At 34.2% G+C, this 17,292-nt stretch overlaps 2 long non-coding RNA genes across 2 annotated transcripts; both read right to left on the bottom strand.

Annotated features, from left to right (window-relative positions):
- Positions 1-982: 982 nt before the first annotated feature.
- On the bottom strand, positions 983-7,364 carry LOC132098340 (uncharacterized). The gene is made up of 3 exons (XR_009422879.1): positions 7,270-7,364; positions 4,895-5,155; positions 983-1,899 (listed from the first exon to the last, which is right to left on the bottom strand). It is a non-coding gene; the product is annotated as an uncharacterized LOC132098340 (long non-coding RNA).
- Positions 7,365-14,486: 7,122 nt separating this feature from the next.
- LOC132098339 (uncharacterized) lies at positions 14,487-15,977 on the bottom strand. The gene is made up of 3 exons (XR_009422878.1): positions 15,868-15,977; positions 14,670-14,754; positions 14,487-14,576 (listed from the first exon to the last, which is right to left on the bottom strand). It is a non-coding gene; the product is annotated as an uncharacterized LOC132098339 (long non-coding RNA).
- Positions 15,978-17,292: the final 1,315 nt, after the last annotated feature.

The following is a 17,292-nucleotide window of genomic DNA, read 5'->3' as shown; positions in this document are numbered from 1 at the left end:
GTATATATATATTTATATATAGGTATATATATATATTTTCAAACCAAAATCCATTTACATCAATACTCGAACTGTACTGTCTTATGCTGATCTGTTATTATTATTATTGTTGTTATTATTAATGCTTTGGTTATTGTAGGTAAAACCTCAAATCAAATTTACTTAACATTTAAAGCTTAAAAGTTTTTTTTTCATTACTTATTTCCATTTGCCTGTTTCTATAACAGATATAGTCCACTAGAGGTCAGTAGAGATCTTCAATACAGCTGATAGATCAAAATTAGAGAACAACCTACAGTTTCTAAATTTCAAGGTCACTGCTTAGTCATTTTGAAGTTATCCTAACAGGAATAGAAGGGCAGTTTTTAAGCATATTTCATCAAATAATTGTATTCTGAAGCACAGTATAAAAAACTTAAATGAGATATTTGAAACAGAACTCTGATCAAAATAATAACCCTTACAGATGCATACATGTTATTGGTGTTAATCTGGCACTTGGTGCTAATTTCCTTAATTATATGAAAAACCAAGCAGCATTCCTCTCCTTTTTAATTAGATTGCATGATGGCAGGCCGCTCTGATGTGACTGAAACCCTACAACAGGAGGTGGTCCTGATGAAGGGCATAGGGATGATCCTTTCAGCCATGAAAAGCTGGTCGTTCCAAATCTGTGATTTCTTGAATATTGCAGCTTCACAGTGACACTAATTCATTCAAGTCACCCAAAAAGCCTAGCTGTCCACCTAAGACAAAAGCACGAGAAGACAGGATAATGCAGAGACTCTCAATGGGGAACTGAAGTCTTGATCAAAACCCGAATACTTGGTGACAAATTTATTGCTAAGAAACCCACTACAGTTACTGAAATGCCTTTTATATATATTTTCTCAAATGTTAACAGTGATATACCTGCAGCTAACAATTTTCAGCAATAAATATTGACAATATTTCAGAAAAAGTCACATATTTATAAATTGTTCTCTATTCTGATCTCCGTTGTACTGTATAAAACACACAAACACACACACACGCACACATTTGTTGGGTTTTCGTGTTTTATGGGGACATTCCATAGACATTTTTACAGAAAAGGAGCCAGAGATCAATTAAATAGATTAAACTGGATGGTAAACATTTGAGTATTTAATAATAAATGTTTATTAATAGTTGTGACAGTATGAAGTAAAGAACACAGATGATGAATTTGCATTATATGTAAATTTAGGTAATATAAATCACTAGACAGTCTATGAAAAATGTATGTTGTTTTATAAACCCTTTAATATAATGCCCTCCGTAGAAATAAATAAAAACCATTATTCAGTCAATTTGCTTATCATATTGTGGCATACATATTCAACATTGGGATTTCTTCTGTATCACCTGTTTGATCCCACAAACATTTTACTGCTTAGGATAGAGACCTGTCTTCTCCACTCCAAAAGCAGTGATGAAGATGTTGATGATGACGGTGAGAAACACCAGCACAGTTGCCACATTGTTTATTATGTCCAGCTTCCTCTGATTGGCCACGTCATTCAGGTTTTTGCATGCTGAAAAGGGAAGATTGTATGAAAAGGAATCTCTAAATATAAAACATCTGATTTGGATTTGTGCTAACCAAAATCAACCCTCTAAGTACCTTACACGTTTTGTGTATAATACATGATGTATTTCACTCTCACCCATGTGGAAAAAGAGAGCCTCCGTGAGCACTTGGAAGAAGAGTGACACGGCGATTAGGATGATGACAGTGAGGTAGTACTTGAACTCGGGGCACTGCTCCAGGACAGCTTTCAGCTGGGAGGCGTTAGCCATCAGCAGCACCACATCCAGCATGCTCTCTGCCACACTCTTCTTAGTGACATAATGATTCATGTTGAGAGGTTCTGCAGGCTGAGAGAGAGAAATCAATAATAAAAATCAAGTAAAATGATTAAATCAAATTAAACATTTTTTTCTGCTACTGTAATTAGCATTGACTCCACCTTTTATGGTATACATATATGCAGCTTCTGTTGGATAAAGTTCTAGCATGCATCTACTGGGTTTATCGTATTAAGGAACATTTTCAGACTCATGCATACTCAGTTCAGATGCATTAATTCACCTACAATGTGCTGGAATATTTTCAGTGGATGAAAACAAGTGGTCGTCTACCATCATCAGTGGTTTCCAGCAACATCTGTGCTCTGTGAAATAAGACCCTTCAAAGCCAGAGAAGTTCTCAGTGCAAATGGTAAAAAGCTAAATGAATAAATTTAAATGACAGGACTACTGAGAATATTTGAGAATAATTATAGTTTCCTCTGCTTTTTTCACACAAATAGCAATTTCAATTTCATATACAAAACATATAAGTTTATATTACCTATTTATATCATTTATACATAAAAATCTTCCAACAGAACATAATTATAAACATAAGCTATAATATTGTACAAGTGTAATGAAAATTCTAATATACATAATACATATACATGAATTCAAATATAACTTTAAAGTCCTCTTCATGGAAATGTGTGGCCTTATTTTTTTAAATGCACTACAGAACTATATGAATATTCGTACAGTTTGTCATGATAAATGAATGCACTGACGCACTGTGTGTAGTATTTAAGTATTGAAATTGACATTTTAGTTACCCATTTCTACCAATACATGGCAGCATTTCACTATTGATTTTTCAATCTGCAGTGTTCTTTTTGACAACCTGGGGGCGCTAGATATCCTTGTTTAAATAATCTTTTTACAGTACATTTTTATTAACTATTATTATTATTATTATATTAATAACGAAAATATTATGATACAATATCTTAAAAAATTATATATATATATATATAAAATATATACATATATTTACTAATTTACAAATTAGTAAATTACAGGAATAAGACTAATATTTAGCCTTTTGTTCCAAATTTATATAAATAAGTAACATAACATGCATATGTATAATTTGAAAAAGTCATCATCCAAATCCTTTCTTGCTCATAGCTTTTTTTCTTATCTATCAAGAGCCCTTGAAACCTTTCTACCAAATTTCTAAATCAATCCAACATTTCTGCTTCACTTCATGCGTTTCATGATTCTTCTTTTTGATCTTGGTTCTCTAAACATGCCCGTATCACTGTCTACAGGACCTGTTAAAGACATGTACAGTAGGTTGAGAAAGATTGCATCTACATGTATGTGACTCTATAAATATAAGATCAATGGAGTTTAAGAATGTGTCCCAACACCCCTTCCAAACATTTATGTTTCATGTGATGTGAAATAAGAAGAGCCTGTTTTGTAGAAAAAAGAAAAGAAAAAAAAACTAAATAATCTCCACCAATCACAATGCAGTAAAACGAAGACCAGGCAAGCATCCAAATACCACATGCACAGGCTCACTGTTTTCCCTAATGATGGGGAATGTTTCCCCTTTTTTCTTTCTAAAATAAACACCCTGGGAGAGGTCAGGAATATTTTTCATGTGGGGCCTGTGTCGCTGGCCCAAAGGAAGTCCACCTCCCCACCCACTCATTGGCTGCTCTCACGTCCAATAGCAAATAGGAATGAATGAGGAGGGTTTACTCAAACAAATAACTTTCATTGCTACGTCTTCTTTTTACTCCTCTTTTCTGGGCAACCACATCCCACATCACGTGCACATACAGAGGAGGTCTGAAAACACCTCGTTCACCACAGAAATGAGAGAAACACATACAGTACACATTATATACTGCATATGCATACTTTTGTATACGTATACTGTAAATATATATATATATATATATATATATATATATATATATATATATATATATACTGAATATATACATTTCTCTCATTTCTGTTGTGAACGAGGTGATTATATATATATATATATATATATATATATATATATATATATATATATATACTCTGTTTATGTGTGTATACATTTTGAAAAACACAATAAAAATATCCCATAAATGACACATAATAAAAATATATATTTTATTACATCATATTTCATCTCAAGCTTTTCACTGACACTTTTAAACTGCAGAATGAAAATGTACAATAATACTTTACAAAATAAATATTTTAATTATTTGATTAGATGAGCCTATTTTATATTTTTTTGACAGATTTCCAGTGAGTTAAAATTTATAAAGATAATACAATTAGAAAAATATGACCTTCATATAACAAAAAGAAAACAGCTGAAATCTATTAGCAAAACCAATTAGATGAGATTTTATTTTTATATATTTTATTATTTTAATTTAATTTAATTTAATTTAAATTCTAGTAATTTTGTTGTATTTTTTTATTCGTTTATTAGCAACCACCCAGAACAGCCAGACAAACACACAGAAAAAAAGAAGCAATAAATCTAATTTTATTAATTAAACATTCTAATGAAAAAAAATACTGAGAGCACCAAAACTGACCCAGCAGATTTATCTTGTGGGAAACTGACCTACTCTCGTCATTCTTAGTTTAGTCTGTGAATTAAGAATTATTTTGAAGTCAGGAACTGGTCACATTGCCGGCCCACTGGGTCAGATCCATCACTCCCACTATTTCCTGTCTTTCGTACATTCATTTTCAAATTATGAGCCACTCAACTTTTAAACCATGAAGCACAATCCCATGAACTGAGAATAAGTTCTGTTTACTTACAATGACATTATACTTTTCATTTAGAAATTTTAAAACAAAAGAAGCATTGGATCGATGTTTCCCCCAAAGCCATGATTAGTTCTGAAACATTTTCATAAAAGCCCTTTCCTCTTGACAACATAATGTGGTGTGTGTAATGTGACCTCTGACCACTTATTTATTAATATAAATATGAGGCTCTGAATGATTCATATAAAGAAATGTCAAAATCAATCAACACATGCACAGTTACATAAAAATATGACAGAGCTTCAAGGCACTCGCTGCATTGCAACATTCAATGTTGTCACGGCAACAGGGGATGCGTGTAAACAGAGCTGGTAAAGTTCTATGTTGCCTCAGCGCTTTCAGAGGAGAGCCAATCAGGACCAGGATGCATTGATGTCGCAGCCAATTAGAGAGTGGATGGAGCTTTAGGAATGTGTTGACAGGTCAGTGGGGGCCCAGGGAATTCTGGGAATGTTAGATACAGTAAACCTCAGTTCCCCAGTAACTGTAAGGGACAAAAACACATGGAGTATTTTACAATATATTTGCTTAAAGCATTCCAAACATTTTAAGATGTCTCATAAAAATTAGAGGGAGTACATTTTAAACATTTATATTGCCCTGTTCAAGTTTGTTTAGGCAGCTTTTGAAGTATTTGCCTAATATTATTTAATTGGAAAAATAAATGTAAGACTTAAGATGTCTTAAGAAAAGTACAATATTTTAAAAAAACAAATGCAGTGCAGATTATTTAACCATTAATTCTTGCTACAAGTTACTTTGTTACCAGTAGATGGCGACATGTGACTTGTTTTTATGAGTGAGTCATTTAAATCATTCATTTTTTGTTCTTGAATCATCACCCAATTCTTAAAACACATTGATTAATTCAGAAACTAAACTGTCTTTTTGATCCATTTGAAGACTGTAAACTCTGCATTTGTCAGCCGCAGATGTCATACTGTATGTCTAATTTTAGAAATAAACTTTTATACTCCAAAATAAGAAAGAAATTACAGTAATTTATACCTCTGGACAGCCTCGATGATGTACAAAAACAAGACCTCCAGAGGACACAGCCTTTAAAGGTAGCCTAGACATTGAAATGACTCATTTATGAGTGAATCATTGAATTATTCGCTCAACCAATTTGTTCAACAACACAAATTCATTCAAGAACAAAACACCACTAGTGTTTTTTGGAGATGCTTAATAATTCATCTTGCTCTGTTTTCGTTTAGAACTGATTTTTAAGGCAGAGTAAAAATAAACAAACTAGCAATATTGTCTAAAATGGAAGTCAATTGAATATTTGAACTTCTTGGTATAGTGTACACTAGAAGCCTTAAGCATAGCTTCTTCGTTATGTAGTAATTTTTTTACAAAAAAAACACTGAAGCCTTAAGTTTAAGTTTAAGTTTAAGCTTAAGTTAAGTTTATAACTTAAGTATACTAAAGTATAAATCTATGCCTGACCCTCAAGCTGTTGTTTATTCCCCCATTGAGAAAATAAGTGCTTTTAAGAGCGTGTTTGACAGACTACACATGGACGCTTTCAGTCTGTTTAAACTAATAAAACTGGGCCTTTTATCACTGACAACGTGTCTGCATTTGTGAAATAACAGATTTTTGAGAGAAGTTATCCGTTGGGCATATTGTAGGCTGTTTGGATTTGAAGAGGGTCACGCTATGTTTATGAATACAGTTGCTATAAACACTGGAACGTCTTCACTTCATATCAAACACGGGCAAAGTGGAATGAGAGGGGATGTGATGGGACACGCCCCTTCCCCGCCCACAGAGCCTGTGGCAGCTGTCACACCTCATGAACCCTGTGACCTCACACACACAGATACTTATGCTACAACTTTCACTTGATCACAAAAATTAAAAGAAATAATTATAATACATAAATAGTGTTAATAATAATAATAACAAAATAATTATATTTATTTGACATTTGTAATGAGTATAAAATAAATAAATAATGATGATGATTATTATTAAATGAAATAAATGAACAAATAATGCATATATAAAACAAACAGATAATAAAAAAACATCGTCACTATTTATTTATAATTTATTGTTTTAATTATAATTATTATTGTTATAGTAAATAATTGAGAAAATAAAATAAATACTTAACTGTAACAACAACTATTATTATTAGTATTAGTATCATCATCATCATTTCCATTTATGTATGTATTTATTTTTCATTTATTTATTTGTTTATTTATGATTACCTATTTTATTATTGTTGTTATTATTATTTTTAACAACTATAATAATAATAATTATTATTAAATAATAATTTATTTATTTATTTAATATGTTTATTTTTTATTTTATTCATTTTAATGTTTAATTGAATTATGTACATTTTTAATATTGCTGTTATATAAAAATAAATAAATTATAACAACAACTATATCATCATCATTTATTCATGTATGCATTTATTTGTCATTTATTTATTTGATTATTATCATCATCATCATTATATGGATTTTGATTGAAATATTTGATCAAAACAATTCAGATTCATACTTTTTAGAATATAGGTCTCTAAAAAGACACTGTGAAACTGTAATAAATTATTTAAAAAAAACTCACTGAGTACTGTTCCTCCACACAGACTGTCACCTGCACTCATTTCCTGGCACAGTGACTCTCCAGTGTGTCACTGCTGCTGCTATAGTGTTCATATGGGAGGATGGGAACCAATGTGTTGTTTGAATATTAACTGTGTAGTTTACTTAATTTGTATTTGTCATGCGGATGTGGCTAAATAGATTGTGAAGAAAAAAAAAAGATTTAGATAGAAACAGTGAATTGAAGAAAAAAAATCTTGGTTCTTCTTTTGAGGTTGTGGCTCACCAAATACACTGCAGACCACTCATGTTAGACACCACATGAGACATTTGACAAAGTTAATCCCAGTTTCTCTTCTCTCATTCTATATATACACACTCGCATGAAGCCAGATGTGTTGTCTGTTAGACTGTGACTCTTTGTTTTCACTCATAACCTTCAGTGACATCCTGCTTCTTGCCACCATGAAAAAAAGTATAGCGTTATAGATTTAATATACCCATGGGAGAAAAGAGCTTTCCTGTATTGAAACAGGAAATTGTGTAGGGATATAAAGAAGAACAATGCCAACACATCACAGACGTCAACAGGATTTGCTATTTAATGTTGGTTGTCAGAGGTAATGTAGTTGGTTTCAGGGGGAGCGACATTCTCATTTTAGAAAGCATTAGAAAGCATTTGATTGGATGGAACAAGTGAGTGCTGGAGTCATTAAAATTGGAAATTTTGACTTTTTACGTAAAATCAGGAATGCATCTCTGTTATATAGATCACAACTCTACTTTTAGGAGATACATTTGTGGCAAAGACACAAATGAGACCTCCATAAGATGGAAAAGCTAACTCTGAGCAATAAACTTGTCTTCTGGGTAACATAAAACACACACACACACACACAGAGAGAGAGAGAGAGAGAGAGAGAGAGAGAGAGAGAGACAGACACACCCTGTTTGGCAATGTACAAGACTGTGCAAAGTCATAATGGAGCCCAAGGGAGACTCCACTCTTAAAGAATTCAAACTAATATCATCCCTGACCCTGTCATACCAATGTGTGAGGAGTTAGAGAACAGGAAATGTTTATTTGACACTTTAAGCTTCAGGATAAAATCCCTGCCTTTGCTTTCCCATGAACCCACCAAACATTCTTTATATTTCCTGTAGCGACATAAGGACAAGTAAATGGTCAGACCCAGTGCCATGGTGGGCTGTCATTGGAGTAACCACATGATGAGAGAGGTTTGAGAATGTGTGTGTGTGTGTGTGAGTGTGGATTTAACTTTAGCTTGGCAGCAAAACTCTCCCCAAAAGAGCTAAATCTGACCAAAACTCCCTTTGGGGACATTCAAGGACGTCCTTTAATTGAAACTCATTCATTCTTTTTTTTTCTAACATTAAAAAATGCAAAAAGCTATTAATTGTCATAGAGAAGCTTTACATAAAAACACTGTTTATATATGGTACAGTATGTATATATATATATATATATAAACACACAGTAATGTTTTTATGTAAAGCTGATGTAATTATGACAATTAACTATTTTGTAATGTTAGAAAAAAAGAATAAATGCGTTTCAATTAAGGGACATCCCTGAATGTCCTCAATTGAAAACTCACTTATAAACAGTGAGTTTTCCCATTTATGAATGATTTTCTAACACTAAGAATGTTTGTGTGGACTTAACTATAGTTTTAGGCCAAAATTGTCCCCAAAAGTGAGCTAAATCTGACCAAACCTCCCCTAGGGAACATTCAGGGAAGTCCTCAATTGTAAGTAAACTCTTAAAACTGAGCTTTTTTAAAATAATGATTTATTTTTCTAACAATAAATAATGAAGTTTTTTGTCATCATAATCACAGCAACTTAAAAATAATAATAATAATAAAGTCTTTTTTTTTTGTCTTTTGAGAGTTTGTCCTCATTTATGAGTGAATATGAGTGTGTTCTGCAGGGTTTTATTGGGATACAGCAACACAGAGTTGGACAACTGGGGTGTCACTTCTATAAAGTGGGTCATGATGTTCAGCGTTAAGTCCAGCAATGACACACACACTCAAAGTCTCCAAAAATTGCTCTAGAAATGACATGCAGAAAACATATTAGCCACACACACAATGTTCTCCTCTGTCCTTTGATAAAGAGTTTATCTGCAGAGCTGGGCTCAGGGCTCTTTCTCCATATCTGTCCTCGAAACAATTATAAAGGGGATATAGAACTGTAAATGGAAGAGCAGAGGGTGTGTGAAGCAGGTTCCTGAGCTCAGGGTGGAGGTCTGTGTTTGTTAGTTCAGTTTTCCAGCACCATCTTATTATCACCCTGTTTCACTCTCTCGTTCTCTCTATTCCTCTCTCGTTTATCTCCCCTGAGCGCTCTCTCTGTTGTCCCTCCCTGTGAAAACATGACCTCAGACAAACAGGACTCCAGCAGATCGAGGCTTTGGCATGATGTAAACTCAATGTGCCCACAGAAACATCTCTCAAAACTTGTCTGTGTGTCGTGGCGTGGAGGGTAGATGAAAGACGAGTAGCATTTGATTAAATCTCTTTAAATGTAACATTTTATGTAATTTCATTCAACTTAAATATATAATTACATATATTTTGTTATCCTTTTTCATCCTATTTGATTTTCATTTTGGAGATGTTGCGTCTTAGAACATGAAAATATATTAGGTGGCTTAATTAAATGTTTTGTGCATTTCATTTACAGTAAGTTTATTTGAAGTTTTATGTAACATTTGTGATTACTCTTTTGTTTCAATTAATTCTATTTCACTTTATTAAATATATTCATTACATTTAAATATTCATGAAAATAAATAATGTTTTATTTGGGGATTTTGCTCTGCTGATCTGGTAATAATGCAAAACTAAAATTGAGCTATATAAGTTGTAGCTAAGAAAGTGAAAAAGATATTAGAAGGTATTTTGTGTATTTAATGCAAAAGTTTAATTATTTAATATATTTTTTATATACTTAATTATATGTAATTTAATTTAATTTATAATTTACTTACATTTTTCATTCACAATAATATCAATTAAAATGTAAATGTAATGTATCGTATAATTAAAAAATATATATATTCATTACATTTATTTATTCATTCATTACAGTATACTCATAAATGTATTCATGACATTTAAATATTTATTAAATTGTTGTTTTTCTTTTCTTTTCCTTGGCTGTACCAATGGCATGGAACATAAAATAAATGTTAGAAAGAGGTGTTAACTAGTTTCATTTAAAAATTAATTTTGGTTTTAAATTATATATTTTATTTTGTAAATGTTATATATTGTACTATAACTTTTATTCAAAGGTTGAACGTTATTAAATATATTTAAATACATAAATATAATGTCTTTTTATTTTATTTACACCTTTTTCAGCCACTTTTTTATGCTTTAGCAATAATGTAGCTCAGTAACTGGATGTAGTCCAAACACTTGCCCACACATTTGACATTTCTCTGACAAACTCATATTCCTCAATTACTCTGTGCCAAATATTCCATGCTTGATTTTAAATGTATCCAATGATGTATATTTAATGTACTCCCATCCTAGCAACAAGATAAAAGTGCACATTTGCTATGAGACCAACCCATTTTCCCCACTTTCCATGATTCTCTCATTGCCATCACTGGCCTGTAATCATAAAAGAGGGCACCAGATATTTTCAAGGGAATTTATAGCACATTCAAAATGCTAGATGATTATACTGCAGGCATTCTGCCCTGTCAGACTGACCTTGAAGTCACTCAGATTTATACAGCACGTTACTGTATGATTATACCAGTGCTCTTTAATTGTGTCTTTTGGTTATCACACTCTAAAGTTAGAGGACGTGTGAATATGTGTGTGTACAGAGGAGTGTTGGTATGAGCAGGGCAGGGCGCTGAAATGGCCTGGATTGGGCAGCTGCAGCTCTGGAAAGCACCGAAACGACTGCTGTAGTCACATGAGCTGGAATGTCTTTCATACTGAATACAGTTCAAACTGCTAGAAACAGGAGTGCAAATTCCTGCTCTGCTGGTCAGTGAGCTAACAAACAGCTAGATGGAGACAGGCCTTTCTCTCTCTCTCTCTCTCTCTCTCTCTCTCTCTCTCTCTCTCTCTCTATCTCTGTGTGTGTGTGTGTGTGTGTGTGTGTGTGTGTGTGTGTGTGTGTGTGTGTGTGTGTGTGTGTGTGTGTGTGTGTGTGTGTGTGTGTGAAGAAGCATCATGGGAGTTATGGCCCCTGGCACAAAGCACTGGTGTCATATTACAGTGGAAAGTCCAGTTTATCAAATGACTGCTGGAGCGGCTGAAAAAGGCATTAGGTTTTATTATCTGTGTGTGTGTGTGTCTGTGCTGAGAAGAATCTCTCAGGCAGGCTGACTTCAGATTTATGTGGCTGTGTCATGACTCATCCTGCTCTGAAGGCCATGTAGTGTCTGAGTACTTCCTACTTCCACCGGGGTGTTTCTGGTCTCATGCAGTATCAAGTTTGTCCTGCAGGGGAACAAGCAGCTCAATAAAACAGCTCAGAGAGGGAGAAACCACTCAGAGCATTGTTCTGACATTAGCCTTTCATAGATGTTCCTAAAGTGACATTTTAGCTTCAGAGCTTGCTCTAAAAAATAAATAAAGAAATAAAGAAATTAAAAACTCATGTAACTATGCCGAACAGCCTCCAGGGGGACACTCTCATTACATTAGCATCCAGGTTTCATTATGTATTCGTCTGGAAAATTCATCCTAGACACATGAAAGAAAAAGGTCATAATATACTTTCTTGATACCACAAAAGAAAGGTGATGTAACATGCAAGGTTGCATCATGAAAACACACTTGAATTGGTTTGTGCATTGCTTTGTGGTGCAGAGTCTCAAATTATCCAAGTGCTGCCTGTTGACCACAACACATCCTCAATGAAAATATTTCACACCTTCCTCGCTGCTTAAAAACCCACAAACGACTCACTGTACCTGACACACACACATTAATCTGCTGTCAATCAGAACACCATTAAAGCAGCTCTCTTTAGGATCAAACAGGCTGCTGGGACGCTGTTGATGTCATACAAGCCTAACCAATGGTTAATAATAAATACACACCCATAACAGTGTGGAACAGAGTGTGACTTACTCTATTTGTGGCTAAAGGACCCTGGTTAATGCATTGCCTAGTATGTTTTATAGTGAAAACACATTGCCCAGGAGTCTGTAGGAAAACCGTTCTAGAGGGAAATGTTATATAACAGGAAATGGATATATAATCTCCCACATATGCTTTATATATATATATATATATATATATATATATATATATATATATATATATATATATATATATATATATATAAAGTTAAATATATATTTCTCTCGAATTGTCTGCCATCTTGTTTCATTGACTGCATTCTGAGATTGCCTTCTCTGTGAAGGACACGTGCAATGCTTACTTAGAAATGAGGGATCTTAGAAGGCAACATGATGTATCCTATGGAAAATTCCTCATGTCGTCGGGTGAGGGGCACACACGATTCCCAAAGAATCAAAATTGGGAGCAGAAGGCATGACCTCAGAAAACCCCCCACGGTTTGCTTTCACATGTGACGTTTCAGCATGAGATTTTTCGCTGGTTTGGCCCGCTATATAATGCTGTATTTCTGAGAAGCTCTGTCAAGGAAGAAAAGCAGACAGATGTGACTGGATAAAGTAACTTAAACTGAAAGTTGACCCATGATCGTCCAGTCATGCTGTCAGTGACAAGCCATGTTCAAACTCTCAGCCAGCAGTGCCATGTGTGTGTCCTACACCAGTGAAGCCTGAAAGACAACAGCTACACACGGCTGCTTTATGAAAACAACTGCTACTAAGTGTGACTGTTGATGTCATGAGATCTAGTGGCCTCAGAACTATCTGGACACTTAAGCTACATTTACAAATGTCTGAGGTACATCACAAATGGCATCTGAAAACTTCATCCAGTTGTTCATCATCATCAACTATAGACGTGTTTCCTATGACGTTTGACACCTATAAAGTAACATAATACATATGTTCATTTTGAACTTTATATATGTGTGTGTTTGTGTGTTAAAAAAGATCAGTAAAGATCAGCAATATTATTACAGTTTTCAATATAAATATATTTTGAAATGACATTTATTTCTGTGATGCAAAGCTGAATTTTCAGCATCAGTATTCAGTGTCACATGATCTGTCAGAAATCATTCTAATATGCAAGTTGGGTGCTTATTTGTTATGTTTAATTTAATTTAAGTTAATTTAATTTTAAAATTGAAAGTTCAAAAGAGCAGCATTTAATTTATTTTCTATTATTTTATTTTAAATACCCTTTTTGTAATAATGTTTAAGTGTAAAAGTCATGTTTGATCAATTTATTTTGTCCTCGCTCAATAAAATAACGTGTATCTGCTGAATTGTGTATCATGGCAAACCCACAAAGCAATAATCATGTTGTCACTGGGACACTAAATCAAAAAGATCAAGGTGTTTTATCACAGACGTGACACTATCACAACCTCCGGTTCAGCATTATTCATTCATGATGGTAACAGCGGAACCCTGCCAGTTTCAATTTTCTTTCAGTTGTTACTTTTTAACCATTCTATCAAAGAGCTTATCGTGTCTGTGGTGTGCTCAACTTCTGACTCTTAAACACGCCAGCCAGTGAGGTTCTGGTTGGATTCCAGTGGCATGGAGAGTTGGCTCTTTTGAAAGAGGGGTGCTTTTGAGAAAAGACTGAGCAGTGAGAAAACTCCTTTGTTGCATTATCTGACACTAGACTGTCAGTACGAGAGTGAGATACACAAAACTGCCACCAGGATTTACAAAAACAAACAAATAAAAAAAAGAAAAATTTGCATCTGATCATTAAGCTACTGAAAAAAAAAGTAACAAATATGGTAGCAACATATAGATTATATGGATTTAACTTTACAGCAAAAAAAAAATCTTTTGTGAGTAAGTGTCCTAATAAGGATGGGTTTAACAATGTTCAGACACAAATGACAAATGAACCCTTGCATAGGCGGCTTTTCCATTCAATTTTATGACTGTAAGTCAGATAATTCACAAACAATTTCTTATTTTAATACAAGATCGATTGATTACCAAATACAGTAAAGCATTATTTAAAGATATTATTCAATGAGCCTTTTTTGGAAACCTTGAAATTGAAAGGGGAAAACCAATGATTTCTCGTACTAGATGTCTTCACAAAAACAATGGGGATTTTGTCTTCATTTACACAGAAACTATACAGACATCTGCATCCACCTGTCACCACACTGACCAAACATCCAGCCGACAGACAGCTGTAACCAGAGGAGGAGAGTTAAACATTAAACACTGTGTTATTATTATAGCAAACAAACCTAATTACCAATAACCTTGTTTAATGCACTTACATAACATGTTTGGCCTTCAGTGTAAACCTCATGATGGCATCACCCTTCTCTGCTCTCATTTTTAGCTTCAAAATCACCAAAGCTGCTGCAAATGAAAAAAAGAATATACATTTACATCTTATCACGTCAGTGAACTTACATTTAGACATGGACCCCTTAAAGATGACAGCATTATGTGTAAATCTGTGCTTCATTTCACATCTGGAAACATTTATATCTCCTAGCATTCCTAGATGCATTAAAGTAATAGCTGTTATTGTTACTGCAACAGCAGCAGCACTGCATCATGGGACACAAATCTATACATTGCTTGGATTTCCACAGAAATTTAATATGAATTCCACACACACCCTGAGACACTCCCAGTCATGAAGAAAGCAAAAAGGCAAAGGAAAATGACAAAGTTGAAGGAAATGCATTCAACATGTGGCTGTGTTGCATTCAAAAGTGGGACACTAGTGTAAGAGATGCCAGATCAGGTGCTAATGCCCACCATAGAGCCAGAATGAAGTCAAAGAGGTCAAAGAGTATAGGAGCCGATTCCCAGAAATACCAGTCATCATCCTGTACTTCACACAGACACTCACAGACACATGTTTCAGCGGAGAATACAAGAAACAACTGGAGAGAATCTCAGTAAAATATTGAGATATAAATTGCACTGGCAAAGAAACAGCATAAAGAGACCTAAATCTCAAGAACAAAGAAAGATAAAACATAACTTTCATGTAAGTGACATGATTACCTCCACCCCCCCCCCCCCCCCCCCACCCTTTATCTCATACCAGTAATGCACATATCCAAGGTCAGATGACCCCCTTAAATCATTTTACATCCGTTGAACCCCCATGGCTCCTTTTTAATCTGGCCATCATTTTCACAGGGATCAACGTGCTCTGTGATATCATATAGTACTCTAACTGCCCTGCCTGTGAACACTGTGTAATCCTAAGGAAATTGGATCCTAGACTCACTGTCAGGACTGTGGATTAGTTTGGAGACCCGGCGAGCCATGCTTCTCGGACACATGATAGTGTGTCTTTCTGCTGCAAGTGAGAAAGGGCCTGAGACCTTAGTTTCATAACTATAATTTCTGTCTTTGCTGCTCTGGCCTTGGGTTATAGATGTTAATAATATAATATCATTATAAAATTAACAAGTCGGCAGATGTGACATTTGGACATTCACTGGCACATACTTAGCAAGATGGATACGACGCATGTGAAAAGCAAGGATAGACCTGTGACAAACAAATCCAGCAGGAATTTATCCCTAGGAAGTGGAATGCCACTAATAGAAACAAGTCTGAAGAAGTAATTGAATAAAACCTTAAAGGGAAAGTTCACTGCAGAACTCTTTTTTTTTCTTTCAGTTAGAAATGAATACTTTTATTCAGCAAGGACACATTAAATTGATCAAAAGTGACATTTAAGACATTTATAATGTTACAAAAGATTTCTGTTTCTGTTATTAAACAGATTCTATTCATCAAAGAATTCTGAAAAAAATCATGGTTTTTACAAAATTATTAAGCAGCACAACTGTATAATATGGATTATAATAATTTTTTTAAGCACCAAATCAGCATATTTGAATGATTTCTGATGGATCATATTCAGCTTTGCCATAACAAGAAAAAATACTTTACATTACATAAACTATATCAAAATATTTCACAATATTACAGTTTTAACTAATCAATAAACGCAGCCTAGGTGAACATACTGTAAGAGACATCTTTTTAAAAACATTGAAAAAAAACTTTCTGACCCCAAACTCTTGACCGGTCGTGTATTTTAACATTTTTTAAAGAACGCATATTGGTCGACATTCATTGTACTGTATGAAGAAAAACACTACCATTTTTTCTAATATTCTAATATCTTATTTTGTGCTCTACAGAAGAAAGAAAGTCATACAGGTTTGGAACGATTTATGGGTGAGTAAATGGCAGATGACAGATTTTTCATTTTTGTTTGAACTGTGAACTTTAAACTGTATTTTATTCCTAAATTAAAACGATATTGGTCTAAAACTTCTTAAAAATCCTAAAAGAAAAGAGCCAGAATAGCTTATTTCAGTCACCTTAGATTATGAGCCATCTAAAAATATCATGATGCCAGGAATAGAAACATTTTTGTAGAACCGTGCTACAAGAGACACATTTTTATTTCCAGCTTTCCCAGTGTTGTAATTCTCTCCTTGAGAAGCCATGGCTGTCAGAGGTTTGTGACAAATAGTCTGGTAAGTGCATGTTGTGTTGACCTGCGGGTACATTAAAGGTTCAGTCAGCCTTTGCAGTCTATCACTAATTGATATTTGATGGATTCTTTGAGTGATGCTCAGCTTCAGAAGAGAGAGAACTACATGATCGCCTTCCTCTAAATACACAGAACATTCTGCACCCTGATGTGAGGACGGAGTGGGACAGGGAGCTAGGGAAAGAAAATAAGGAATGCCATGTCGCAGCCCCTAAATAAATACCAAGGGCTTCTAGACGTCTCAGCGTACCTGTAGATCTGTACGTCCTCTTGCTGCTGGCATGGCTGAGTCCCAGACGACTGTCATTGATGTTGAACGGCTGAATCAGAGACGAGATACACTCGGAGTTCCTCAGATAGGG

Source organism: Carassius carassius, chromosome 22 (genome assembly GCF_963082965.1).
Source record: "Carassius carassius chromosome 22, fCarCar2.1, whole genome shotgun sequence".
Lineage (NCBI taxonomy): Eukaryota > Metazoa > Chordata > Actinopteri > Cypriniformes > Cyprinidae > Carassius > Carassius carassius.
Note: the sequence above shows the minus strand (reverse complement) of the source record. Positions and strands in the feature narration are given on the sequence as shown.